This window comes from Petromyzon marinus, chromosome 4 (assembly GCF_048934315.1).
Source record: "Petromyzon marinus isolate PM22_M1 ecotype Great Lakes invasive population chromosome 4, UKy_Petmar_22M1.pri1.0, whole genome shotgun sequence".
NCBI lineage: Eukaryota > Metazoa > Chordata > Hyperoartia > Petromyzontiformes > Petromyzontidae > Petromyzon > Petromyzon marinus.
Window position 1 is genome coordinate 13,408,796 of NC_133670.1, and position 14,217 is coordinate 13,423,012.

A 14,217-nucleotide genomic window follows, 5' to 3' on the forward strand; every position below is an offset into this window, starting at 1 on the left:
TTGTCTCTCTTTGTTGTGCTATGATGTGAATTTTCTCTGAAACTGCTTTACAACAATTTGGGATCGTAAGGGCATTTTCAGTACGTAAAATACACCTCAAATGTGAGCCTATTGTTTTTTTTACATTTTAATAAGTTGACGCCTTCAATCAAGTATTTTTAATGTAATATATTTATATATTTAACTACACTTTATATTAGAATATAACTAGACATTTAAAATCAGGTTTCATACTGTGCTGGTTACCAAATATCTTCTCTGTAAGTAATGTAATGTACTGTTATTGAGAAGTCTTTTTTTTCTTTGAAAATATTGCCGTGCTTTTTTTTCATTAAATTAATGACACACTCTCTGCAAGCGCCTCATGTTAAACAACGAAGTTTTTGGGTGGTTGGAAAGAAGGCATATTGAATTTTGAGCAACACTTAACAATGCAGGACACTGGGCATATAACGTTTTTTTGTTACCTTTTCATATGTGTTCAAAGACATTGATTTGTAGCTGGCCTGTGCAATAAAGTAACTTCAGGGAAAACAAATTACAGGCCACTAAGAACCAGAAGCTGAAAATAACGTTAAATATGTGTGCCATAGCACTATAAAATCGCATCTGTTTGTCTTTCGAAAAAGGGTATAGTGAAAATTTAAGAAATACGAAACACCAGAAAACTGTCAAAAAAGAAAATAGTTCATTCTTATATCGATGGATATTGTTAATGACAATGTGAAAGCTGATATAAATATTTACATCGTTGTAACTTATGAAATACAGGAATATATATACACTATAACATCGATAACTCGTGTTTTACACTTTAGTGTGTACATTACAAATATAGTTCTGTTGTGTTTATTACTAATGCGTAAAATACACAATACAATATTTAGTAATACAAAAATAATGTGCGGACATATGTGTGAAAGATGCAATTTAATTATGGATGCATTAAAGTCTAAGGTTAACATTTTCTTCATATTGAATTTACAGCACTAGGTGAATGTAACTGAACTCAAATAAAAGTATTACATAGTTTCTATAAACCATTGCAAATAAACAAACTCAACGGTAGGAAGTGTGGGCGTGCCACTGAATATTAATGTTTTTGCTACGTAAATCTGTCGGTCAAAAAGGGCACTGAGAAGCAAAATATCTGCATTCATTATCTGGTTTAACTCGTTTGCGTAATATTTATCAAGACGAGTACGCTCGTGCAAAAAAATGAAACCAACTGTACAAGTCTCAACTGCCAGACAACGTTGCCCAACAAGAAAAGTTCAATGTCACATACCACTCGGGTACCACAAAAACCAAAATGGACAGCAGAGTCAAAATTCCTACTCACAGCTTGCCTATTTTATGACTAAATTTTCCCATGTTATCACGATGTCACGGCGTCCCAACCTATATTTAATTATGATGGCTAGACAAGAGAATGATGTCAACTCGCACAATGATTCAACCGTAGCGCTGCAATTTTTTTTTTAAAAGAGCTTTTACTGACAGTGGTACTTGGTTTGCAGCAATCACTTAAGTCACAATTTTAGATGAATGGACATTCTGGGACGGGGCTTATTTCTAATGATACTGGCAATTAGATGAAACTAACCTCCAATATATTTACAGAATAAAGGGGAACATTTTCCACAGTTTCCCTTCAAAGCATACGTCATTGCTGAAGGGGCAAGTTGTCAAAACTGACAATTGCGTTTAAAGTAAAGCTTTTCCTCCGCACGTTACATTTTTCCTGACATCATTAAATGAATTTCTAATGCACACAGTTCATGCTGATATGACACCAATTCAAACATCGGCTGTATCGTGAGGCTACCAAAGCTGCTATACTTGGCAATACTAGACAAGCATTGACTTTTGTCATTTCTACAATTTGAAAAAAAATGTGATGTCATCTCCACCTAAACACACACTCTAATCTTTGCTTTCTATGGTAACCAATGTACTTACATAGTCTGTCTCCTACTACTGCATTGCATTAAACCAAGAACTCAATATATTTCCCAGATTACCTTCAAAAAACAACAGCATATAGGGCATGAAGGAAAACTAAAATGCTTATTTTCAATGTGCGCTCCTAAGGCAAGTGACTCGCCATGCTCACATCAACACTGCTCGCAGCTGCCTGTAGCGATTCGCTCCATTCGCAATTCAATGAACTGTCATGGTTCAGGGTTGCGATTTGATTCAAGAAGTGATTATTATTTTAACACGGTGAATAGTAGCATCTATAGCAGCTGCAAGGGTCACTTGGATAAATTACATATTACATATCATTATAACCCATGCTGACATACAACAAATCCAGTGCTTACATACACGAAATGATGCATTGTTAAACCCCTAAGTTATATACCTCGATACTTCAAGTACCCTATCCTATGAGCCTGGCAGCAGCAGTCTGATTCCTTCCCTCCAGCAGACCACAATACCACATGGGAAGGGCCTGAGAAAATGCCGATAAAATAAACCGTAACGAGGAGATAAATTCATCACTGTCATCCACAACTCACAACAGAAACCTTGTTTTACCAAAGGCAACACAAATCGTATTTTTTTATCCCGAATCGCACAACCTCAAGCAAAATGTGTTAATGGCCACATTTTTTTACATGGAGTATAGTGACAAGAATTGTGAACTGCACAAACGCAAGGCATAAATACAATTAATATCACCACTAGTACATTCATGCATTTCAAATAAATCTGTGCAATCATTATGCACATACTCCAAAGAGCTTTCGCTTTGGTTTCAAGGGACCCACATAAAGGCAGGTCATAAAGCAAAACAATGACACACAAACCCTCCCTACAAGGGTATAATTTGTTATTCGGCATTTGATTAGCAGTATGAAAGTCCAAGCAAATTGTTTTTTTTCCAATGGCTCCTTAAGCCACAAAGCCGTGAACTAGCCCACAGGCCAAAACGTCTCCCTCATGGCAGGCCAGAATCCCCAGCCAATTAAGATATAAACCAGCAATTGCCGTGACTGGGGTGTTGGTTAGGGGTTCTTGCCATGGGTGATAGCTGCAGGCCCGAACACGTCACCCGTTACAAGTTCATTAACTGCCAGTAAAGGCAGTGGTGTAATCACCTTTCATTGTATCAAATCCTCATTCTGCTCAAACAACCCATCCAGTAACCAGGCCAAGGGAGGAAACATAACACCACGCCCAGCTCGGTCAGTCATAACAACACTGTACTGCACGCATCATGTTTGAAGTTCTATAATTGAAGTAAACGTGGATAACAACAAGGTCTTCCGACAGTCGGTGTGGGGAAACTATTATTAGGAGGGCATGTTGGAGGTTTTCACGACTTCAGCATGTAATGATGTGTCTGTTGAACGATTAAAACATTGTCATGATCCATATTCTTGGTTCTTTCGGTGAAGTCATGTAGAAGGGAAACAATAAAATAATAAAAATATAAAACAATAAAATTGCTTCCCTTCTACGTGACTTTACCGAAAGAACCAAGAATATGAATCCCTGCAGTCACGAAAGCTTTAAATCAAAATTGTCATGATCCACAATAAGTGCAGTGAGTCGTGCGTGTAAGAACTTGTGTTTTTTTTAGGTTTTATACATGTGTGTAATTGGTTCACGTGGATTCTGCAGCTACCAGAGGGCCTATATTCGCCCCGAATGGCAAAAGAAAAAGAAACAATTCGTGAATTGAATCCCACGGCCCCGAATTGCAAGAATGTGTCTTATCGCGAGGGGTGCAAATCATTTCCATGCTCACAGTGCTCGCTGCATTTTCAGTCACCAAATTTGTTATAAGTTAATGTGACAATCGTAGATGTGGCACAAACGTGTGCACAACTACACACGAACGCAACCAAATATGTTAATATATGCAGACAAGCCAAGGTATTCAGATCCCCTTCAACGTATCTCACGCTGGCCTCCGCATCTGCTCGACTTGATCCACGGGTGCCACAAACGTGCTGTACACTGGCCACCCCGCAGAGGCAGGACAGATGGCCATCAGGACGGAGATCTTAATCAGTCAGCGACTAAAGGCCCCCTTTTCCACCTCCCATCTACCCTCCCAAACCTCATCCCCAATGTTACCAAAGGGTGTCCCATCAAAGCCATATATTACGCTATGCGGACATGGCGTCACGGCAGATCGAGCACCCACCCTTTGCGCATCATCCTGGCCTCTTCCACGCTGCTGCTGCTGAGCAGTGATTTATCGGGAAAAGCCAGGGTACACACACCACTTAGCTGTGTGTGCAAACGCCATCAAGGATTTTCTATAAATGCGTTTTTTTGTGTGTGTGAAAGAATAACCACTCTTTTGCATTCTAGAGTTCGAAAAGCGTTCAACTTTTGCAAAAGTAGATTTCTGAACACAGTAGGCGATTACATTTAATAGGAATGTTTAAAAATAATTTAGCTTCGTGTATTGCTGAAATGAATGTATCATATTTGACTGTGAATATTTCCACATTTCCCAACGAGAACATTATTAAGTACTGTACACTGTAATAAATTCACGTGAATTTAAAAGCTTTTTTCATAACGATAATTTTCTCTTCTAACTAGTGCGAGTGAAAACCCACGCGTTTGAACCTGTTAACGCTACCTACATTCTGCCCTGTTACTGCAGACAAATAAAGAGGTGCAATCTTCTTCAGTATTCGCATTCCATGAAATACACGGAACTGTGATCACTGCTTCTAGATTTGTATATTTATAAACAGGCAAAGGGATTCACTGACCGTTGTTTAAATTGAAGGATATATTACATTTGCTGTGGAACATTGAAACACAAACAAGACCGTATGTAAAATAAAAACAACTTTCGATATTAATATAAACTTAACTTGATTGTCACATTAAGTTCCGTGCAGCATACACATCTTTCTCACTGTATGTGGCGTCATGCATTCATTGAATAAAGAATTTAGTAGAGTACGTAAAAAATATGTAACATTTGAGCATCACCCAATAAAAAGGAGTCACCATACTGGTCTATTGTTCACAATGTAAAGTTAAAGCAGTTCATGTGTCAGCAGTGTGGTGAGAAGACTGGCCTGGTCTCATTTGAAGATACTGTTACCATCATTGCTAACACATTATTCAATATACAATGAGGCACATTTTCAACGTATGCCTGCTCATAAGAAGTAATAAATATATGTTTTATCTATTATACCGTGTGCGAGGTGAACTATCAAACAATGTAAACATGAAACCAGTCTACAGCTAGCTTGGATACGCGTTTGTCCATATGTATCTATGATACATTATATTGTATTTAGAATTTGAATAAACACAATACGATAGAGTATACTACTTTAAAATAGATATCACTTAATCACATCTAATTACTGTAATATACAGGCACAATAATAAGTCTGTTATTGTAATAAACACGTTGTCTTTTGATTAAAACTAGAATTCTGCTTTAATATTGTCATAACAGTAATACTATAGGTCCTGTATATTATAATGACATTTAAACATATTATTCAAAGAAAATCGTATAAGTTGAATAAATATGTAATCCACTAAAAGTATGACGATATAAATATCTCGCACGCAGCAGCAGCAGCACGCAGGCGAGTCGCTGAATCATCCACGCAGCTTTTAAAAGCCACGGTAATTTATATTTCTCCCATTGTTCCAAAAAAAACACACACACACACACCTTTCGTTAAGTTGTCACACTTCGCGTTTCATAATACCACCTTAATATTTGCTACGGTTGCAAAATAGAACAAAATACCTTTCGGAGGGAGTCCCCCGTGTTTCCCGTGCACCTTTCTCTCCGGCATTTTTGGTGCTGCGCTTTGTCTTTCAGCATTAATGGCGTTCCGACTAATTACGTGACACCGGCTCGGCAAGGGAATTCAAAAAGCCATGACAGTGTCAAGGACAGATGCGCCGAGACGACCATCTGTCACCATGGTTACGGACAGCATCAAGGGGATTTTATTCCATTTTTTCCCGTGCATTCTATGCGCCTCCCGTGACAGGGACAGCCCCTCGGTTCGCATTGAGTACGTCTATCCCCGCAAGGGCCCCCCCCCCTTTTTTTTGTTTTACACAACTCCACATTTCCTTGTGTTGCAGATGGGTTAAAAGGGAAATAATAGTTGCGTGTTTCCACTTTGCCGGCATATTGTGCATTTGTCAAACAGCTGGGGGGGGGGGGGGGCTCAGAAGTGGCTGTGTATTAAGCATTACCCAGCCAAATCAATGCTGAGACAAAGGGAATGCTCGAGCTATGGACAAAATGCAAGTAGAAGTTGGTCTTATTCTTGGTTCTTTCGGTAAAGTGAGGTCGATAGAAAACAAAAAGCAAAATGAAAAGCAAAAAAAACCAACGACGTTTCGATCGCAACGCAAGCAGTCTTCATCAGGTGGAGAGAGAAAAGAGAGAGAGAATAGAAGTCAGTCACTTCAAACCAAATACCCACCGGGGTTTTTTTCCCCATGTACACTCCAGCTTCCAAGCAGCCCACGACTGACATGACACAACTAAAAGCTGAACCATCACTTCCTTCAATTATCTTCCTTACATTAAAGGGGCCCCTTAATTTAGCATACACGGGCTCTAATGTATGAATGCAGTGCATTTACCACGGTTGTTGCACACTCCAGGGTCTATCTTCTTGAGTGTGGCGACTCAAATCATACAATTATGGCATTTATACCTATTTAAAATAAAACTGAGATGTGCTGAAGATGGATGTAGGTTTTTTTTTTTTAAAAAGCAAATTACCTAAACACTGTATGGTGTATTGGATCGTTAAACAGAGGAAAAACAATCTAAAAACAAAGACCAATGGATTTTGTGAACAATTTGGGGAACTAAATCTTATAGACTCGGCAAGTTAATGTAAACAAGACACCGTTGTACATTGACATGATGAAAATATATTGCAGTTATAGTGATACAACGATACAGTAGTTTGCGTTCATGGATAAATATAGGCATTTAGAAATCATGAGCAATGAAGCAAATAAATATCAATGTGGAAGACTAACACTCCACGTTAGTATTTATCTAATACTCATTACAGTCTGTGATATATCTAAACAAATTAAGGATACGTAATAAACAGTTGCTCTCCACTGACAACATTGTATTTAACGAAGCTGTAGTGAGATTATAAAGTCTATAAATTGTGTGAATACCTATCATCACTATGGCCCCCTTGAACTAATGTCCCACTTGTAGTCATCACACTATTTTCACGAGCGCAACTAAACAACAATGACTTGGAAAATGTGTGAAATGCATGCCAATTTTTAATGTGAAATGTGGCACAATCCTAGAACGGTAAGGAGTGCTGCAATCAGATTCACCAAAATAAAGCCAGTCGTAGCTTCCCATCCATCCTTAATAAGACTGGGTGTGTATTAAAGTGACATTAATAAACATAATCATGCCTGTTTTCTTGCTAAGCTGGGTTAATTAGTTATACGGCAATTAAATCAGATGTGAGCTTTCCACAAACACTAGTTAGTGCAATCGTAATTAATATGCTGCATACATTACTTTGTGTGCAGCACTTCATTGCCCTTCTCTCAATGAGGCCAAATACATTGCTGATGTTTGCTTAATGTACCCTTATTTTGCCTGTTTAACCAAAATGACATTGTTTGTAAGTTTGTTTTGTATAAACATGATATAATATAGAAGCAACACTATTGTAGTGGTTCAGTATAAAATGTTATTTACTGTCTACGTGTATCCGTAGTGTATATACCTATGACTGTTTAAATGCCCACTATGCTTTGTATTTAGTAGAATGCAATACAATGATTTTTTGGGTGTAATGGTAAGCAATAGTTTGCGCTCTGTACCTGGGAACCTGAGTTTGATTCCCGGCAGTGGCTCACAATTAGGAGTATCTAAATGGGTGTTCGCCTTACACCGCACTTTAGCCCACGCTAACAATCATCTTGGTGAAGTACCCAGGATTCAATCAACCTCTATGAACCAACACAGCGTGGGGCAGGTCTTTTTCACCCAGCAGTGGATTGACAAAGAGCTCCAAACTAGTATTAATTTTAACGGATGTATTTATTACAGGATGTCAGTTCCACTATATACCGGATACTATTTGATCTGTACAATTAAACGACTGTAGCAGCAGATATACGCACACATTGTCACATACGTTATACTAATTATACTGAGTACATATACAACGCAGACATGAACACGTCATAACAGTGTGCCACTGGCCGACACAATGGCAAGCCACGCTTGGGTAAACCACCAACACACTCTGCACCTTGTCCGTTGAATGGTTGACAGCGATGCTTAGACAAACATTGTCGAAGAGAAAGATAAAGATGTTCATCAAAGAATCGCAAACAAATTAAGGGTGGTGCCCAATTGTAAGGAGAGAGAGAGGGGAGGGGGCGGGTGGTGGCCGCTTGCGAGCTCAAGGCTTGGGACAACTTGAGGTGGGGAGAGAATCAGGGGGTATAAGAGGCAAAGGGACAGAGAGGAATGGATTCGGAGGGAAAGGGGAGGGAGAGAAGAAGGGAGACCGGGAGAGAGGTGGAGAGTGGACCAAGGATGCAGGGAGATGATGGAAAGGAGGAGGCAGAGAAAAGAAGAGTAGGGAGCCAAGGAGGTTAACAGTGAGATAAGCAGGAAGGCGGGTAGATAATCAGGGATAGAGGAAGGAAGGAGGGAGGGAAGCAGGGATGCCAGGAATGCAGAAAGATGCGAGATGGTAGTAGAGAGGAACGGACAGGGATTCAGCAAGGGGAGTGGGGAGGCAGAGAAGTAGGAGGGCAGAAAAAAAGGGGGTTGGGAGAGAGTGAAAGGGGGCTGAGAGGCTGGGAAAGGGGGCACGGAGTCAGCTGGCAGCTGCATGCTGCCCGGACCGCGCCTCCCGGCCACAGTGCGGATCCCCAGGGCTAACGAGGCGACGCGCTCGCTGTCCGCTCGCGACCTTTCATATCTTAACGAGAATTGATCACAACTCGGAGGGCCCCCCTCGGCGGCCCCTCGCAGCCGTGTCCGTCAAGCCGGGGCCGGTGCCAATGAATGGGATCCCCGTGGCCTCCTGCGTGGCCACCCCGCCAAAGCGGAGAGGGACGCCAAGAAGCCGAGCCACGGGTTCCCCTCTGCGGGTTGACGTCAGCCCCCCACCCCCATCAGCTCCCTTTTAAGTTTTCGCGGCGCGCAAGAAGAAGGGAGAGAAGAATTTCCTTTCTCAGTGGGCACGGACCCCGGAGCTGCCGGGGGAAAACAAAAGAAGTAGGCGAGGGCTTCGCAACAAAACAAAAAAACGCACACAACTTGCCAAGATGGCGAAAGGGGGCGCGTTGTTTTCTAGGGATGAGGCCACCACCACCACCACGCACGGCGCGGTGCTCGGGGAGCGAGCGAGCGACACAAAGGAGGAGTAATGCGGCGGGGTGGGGGGGGTAGATGGTGGGTCGGGCAGCCACGCCGGCACTCACACTGCCTTGTCCGCCTGCCCTGCGAGCTACTCTCTCATCATCACGTCCCAGCCAAACCTCAAACATGTTCGACACACACTCAAAAGCACTCACTCACTCCGCACTATCAAAGACAAAGATCCCGCGTGTCACCTTAACAGACTGTTGGGGGCTAAGTGGTGTTAACGAGCTCCTATGAAGGACGGCGCACGAGGGGGTGGGTGGCCAGCACCGCGCCCGGCCGCATTTGTTTACACACCGAACCAGGTACTCATTTGAGGCTGAGTCGATCTAGGGGCGAGCCGGTTCAGATAATCGTCACTGGTGTTCGCCGTGAGCGGGAATCGAACTCGGGTGGCCGGGTTTGTGTCGTAGCGCGTTAACCGCTACACTACCGCTCACCACGTGCTCGTTATTAGGGTGTGTGTGCACTCTCGCAGTGACACACTCTCAGTGACACACTATCGCAAACACACTACACTAACGCAAGACACTCATTCCCTCACTCTCACATACAGATAATGCCACACAAAAGACAAAGATCCCCCACACAGTCTCAACAGACTTGGGGCAAGGTGCTGTTAGGTATGCAGTACATATGAAGGCCGGCACGGCGCATCAACACAGACACACTCACACGCAGTCTGGGACGTTTAGACACAGACACACTCTCAACTCACACATGTTCACTCTCACAATGACACACAGAATACAGTCACACACAAAGACACTGACATACCCACGGTGTGCTAGAATCATGATACGACTGTCATCACATACATCCGCAGTCTCGGATACTACTTGCACAACCGAATGTGGGCAACCATGTTCAAGTACTCTGTTCCAACTGATGGCAATTACAAGTCTCAAGTATCACTACAGTCAGTCTCAGAAAATGATACGTAAGAAGTCTCAAGTACCGTTGATCTAACAGAGCATTGATACAAACAGCCTCAGGTACTACTGTTCCAGCAGGTATTGGGTAAAAATCTGTCTCAAGCACGAATATTTCATCAAGTGACATACGAACAACTCCCAGTACTTCTGTTCCAGCAAATGGGTAAGGACAGCCCTTAAGTACTGCTTTTCCAACAGATGATTAATAAGAACAGCCTTGGGAACTAATGTCTCAGGGGAGATGATGGATCACAAGTTTCAAGTACTAATGCTCTCGCAAGACGATGGATATGAATGAAGTACTCTGGCACGACCATGCCAGCATAAAACCATATAGCGTCCACCCTAATGACTGTACTTTCCCTCTCAGTTCCGTCTTCCCACGATTAGCATATGCAAACTTAGTGTGAGAAAATGGGAACCTCTTATCGTTGATGTGTGTACCGGTTTGATACGACTTCTATGCTCCTGTTGACGCTGGGCTTAATCCGTCCTGAACATTATGATTTATTTTCAAATACTTTAATGCAGACATTGAGAAGGAAAGTGGAGGGGGGAGGGGGTCTACTCAAATGTCCTCCTGATTTCTTTAATCATGAAGATTTTACGGTGAAGCCAAATAAGTTTCACCCCCAAATTGATGTGCGGTTGGGTCAGACTCTGATCAGGAGTCCACATAAGATTGTATTATCAATCAGCATCTGTTGGGCCACTAATACCTGAGATTTATCGTCTTACCCTGCATCTGCTGGGACAGTTGACACTTCTATATCCAGTACAGTATATTAAACATGCACAGTCATATACGCGCAGAGCCACAGCGTACTGCTGACATGTCATAATAGTCTACGTAAACGTATTAATTTATTAACAATCGCTCGCAACACAAAGGCAAACAATACGCACGTAATAAGCACAAACGCGCTGCGATACGTACCGGAAAACAATACAGCAGGGCACGGTAAACACTCAAACAACGAGCGGGCAAGCCCCACCACACCACGATGAAGGCGACAAAACAGCGGACTCAAGTCGCAGAAGAGCGGCGTGAAGGAGGTGGGGAGTAAGACGGTGGAGGAGGAGGTGGAGAGCGACTGGGGGTGACACTCGGTGGGGGAGGGTGATGATTGTAAGTGGTTAGTAGTACTGTAGTCGCGGCGGCGGCGATGATGATGATTGTGGTGTTGACGGTTAGTCGGGAGACATCATTCAGGACGCACAAGTGACGAGGGATATAAAACATGGCATCCGACGACAAACAGCACGCGAGCGGCCGCGCCACCGCTCTCTGCCGTCGTTTTTGTCCGACGCAGAGCAAAGCGCCCCCCCCTCCTCCTCCTCTAGCCAAACCGCGCGTGTTTAAAGCCCCCCACGGTCGAGCTCCACGTGCGTTTAAAGGGGGGGGGGCTCACCACACACACACCACACACACCACCTCCCTTATTATCTCGGTGCCGATTTTATTAACTATCAAAAGTACACTTCTTGAAGCTGTCGACAAATCACTCGACTACACGACACACGCACGCACACGAAACACCATTTGCGTACCCCCCCCCCACTAACACCAGAACCATCACACACATGACGCGGATCACACACACACATGACGCGGATCACACACACATGACGCGGATCACACATGACGCGGATCACACATGACGCGGATCACACACATGACGCGGATCACACACATGAAGCGGATCACACACATGACGCGGATCACACATGACGCGGATCACACACGACGCGGATCACACACGACGCGGATCACACACGACGCGGATCACACACATGACGCGGATCACACACATGAAGCGGATCACACACACACATGACGCGGATCACACACATGACGCGCATCACACACACACATGACGCGCATCACACACACACATGACGCGCATCACACACACACATGACGCGGATCACACACACGACACGCGCTGGGTGTCTTGGCGCAACCGTGTCCACCACGGCCAACGCCGCCGCGTTCTCTTAGTTGCTAAACGACAATGGACAGGGGTCGGCGAGCCTCCTCAAGGAGACGGGCAATAGTCGTAGTGGTACAACAACAACAACAAAAAAACCACAGCGTACGGGCGACTCTTACCTCTCGATTCCCGTGTCCCGCCTGACGAGCCGGGTTGGTGGTCGGGGTGCTCGTTGCCGGTTGTTGTGGTGCTCGTTGTTGTTGTTGTCGTGGTGCTCGTTGTTGTTGTTGTGGTGCTCGTTGTTTTAAGGGTAAAGGGACATCGCGAAGGAGAGCGGTGGCAAAGACGAAGGCGACACGCGCACTGAGGACGTCCCCCACCACCGCCACGCCACAAACGCCGAGAAGGCTACACACATAGCACGCAGTCTCACCACTGGGCACATACATGCGCGCTACAGTACGTATAGACTGCAGTTACTTGCCGTGGTGTACACGCCGTAGTTGCGTAATGTAACATCGCAACAACTCGGGAGAGCGCGGCACGCCACTTACAGGGTACACACACAGAGTCCATTCATACTATACTGTAGCTTAACACGCGGCACGCATATAACTGCACGCTCATCAGTAACGTACGCAATTACACACCCATTAATACACACCGACGTGGACAGATAGATAGATAAAGATACATACACCGGTAGGAGAGGTACAACGCAGCGCGCATCCACACGGGATCAACACGAACGGTGGGGGAGGAGGAGGAGGGGGGGCCCGTGGTTCCGCAGCAGCACGGGCCGGGAAGAAGACGCTGGACAAATGGGGAGTTGTAGTGGGGGGGGGCAGCGGTGAGGGGTGGCGGCTGGGTAGGGACGGGGGAGGTGTTCACCGAAGGGGACGCGGCAGAGCGACACACACCCTCCGAAGACGGGGCCCCGAGACGCCGAGCCGCCGGGGGCTACTGACAGGCGGGCAGAGCGAGCAGCGACGAGGAGGACGAGGAGCGCGCCGAGGAGGGCGAGGGGACATGACACGGGAGGGAACAAAGTGGACGAACCCCGGCCGCGGCGAACAATGACGCCGTCCAGACAGGACGGGCGGGCGGGTGGACAGGGGCGGGCGGGGGGGGTCGGGGCTGCTTCCCTCCCGACCGCGTAAGCGAGCGAGCGAACTTACCTGGGGGGGGGGGTACGGGGGGGGGTGCAGGGGGGGTACAGGGGGGGTGGGTGCAGGGGGGTACGGGGGGGGGCCCGGTTCTTCCTGGACGCAGCGAGTCAAACCCGCGACGGTTCGGGACTTTGTGCCGGTTAAGGTTGTGTGTGTGTGTGGGATGGAGATGGAGGTTTTGTCGTCGTCGTTGTTTAAATAAATACGCGTGCGAGGGAGTATGTCCCGTGGCTCCGAGCTTGCCGGTGGGAGAGATTTCGATAATTCGGAGTTCTCTTTTGTTGTTGTTGTTGCTGGAGTCCGGAGCGCGTGCGGCGAGGTTCGTCGGTCAGTCGGTGACGTCACGCGCCGAGCACAACGCCAGCAACATTGTGGCTCTCGGAAGTCGTGGGCGCTCGTCTCATCATCATCACCACCACCGCCACAACAACAACCACAACAACCACCCACCACAACAACCACCCACCACAATAACCACCCACCACCGGCGACGAGCAGCAAGCGGCACTTAGCGAGCGCCGCGATGAACGCGCGACAATCGGCACGCGCACGTCACCGTGAAGCCGCCGCCACGGGGCTCTTTGGTCGGTCCTCGTGCACTCGTCTGGCCAGCGGTCACTCTCGGTTCTTCACACCGTCAGGCGTAACGCACAGCGTTCATACACACATACACACACACACGAGTCAGTCTCACAGTCACACACAACATGTGCAGGGCGCGGGCAGGCAGGTCGATATGGCCACGTGCAAGGCACACGCAATAATTACGTAGGGAC

General features: G+C 45.5%; 1 protein-coding gene across 14 annotated transcripts in view; it reads right to left on the minus strand.

Annotated features, from left to right (window-relative positions):
• BAZ2B (bromodomain adjacent to zinc finger domain 2B) overlaps positions 1-13,365 on the minus strand; it is an 87,823-nt gene extending 74,458 nt beyond the window's left edge. For 7 of the 14 annotated variants that reach the window (XM_076057203.1, XM_076057225.1, XM_076057246.1 and 4 more), the window contains exon 1: positions 12,452-13,365. The gene's annotated coding sequence lies outside the window, so the exon portion shown is untranslated. Of the gene's footprint in view, positions 1-5,755; positions 9,356-11,275; positions 11,992-12,451 lie in introns of those variants that run through there. The other 7 variants (XM_076057197.1, XM_076057260.1, XM_076057219.1 and 4 more) reach the window with 7 other exon arrangements.
• Between the last annotated feature and the right edge of the window lie 852 nt (positions 13,366-14,217).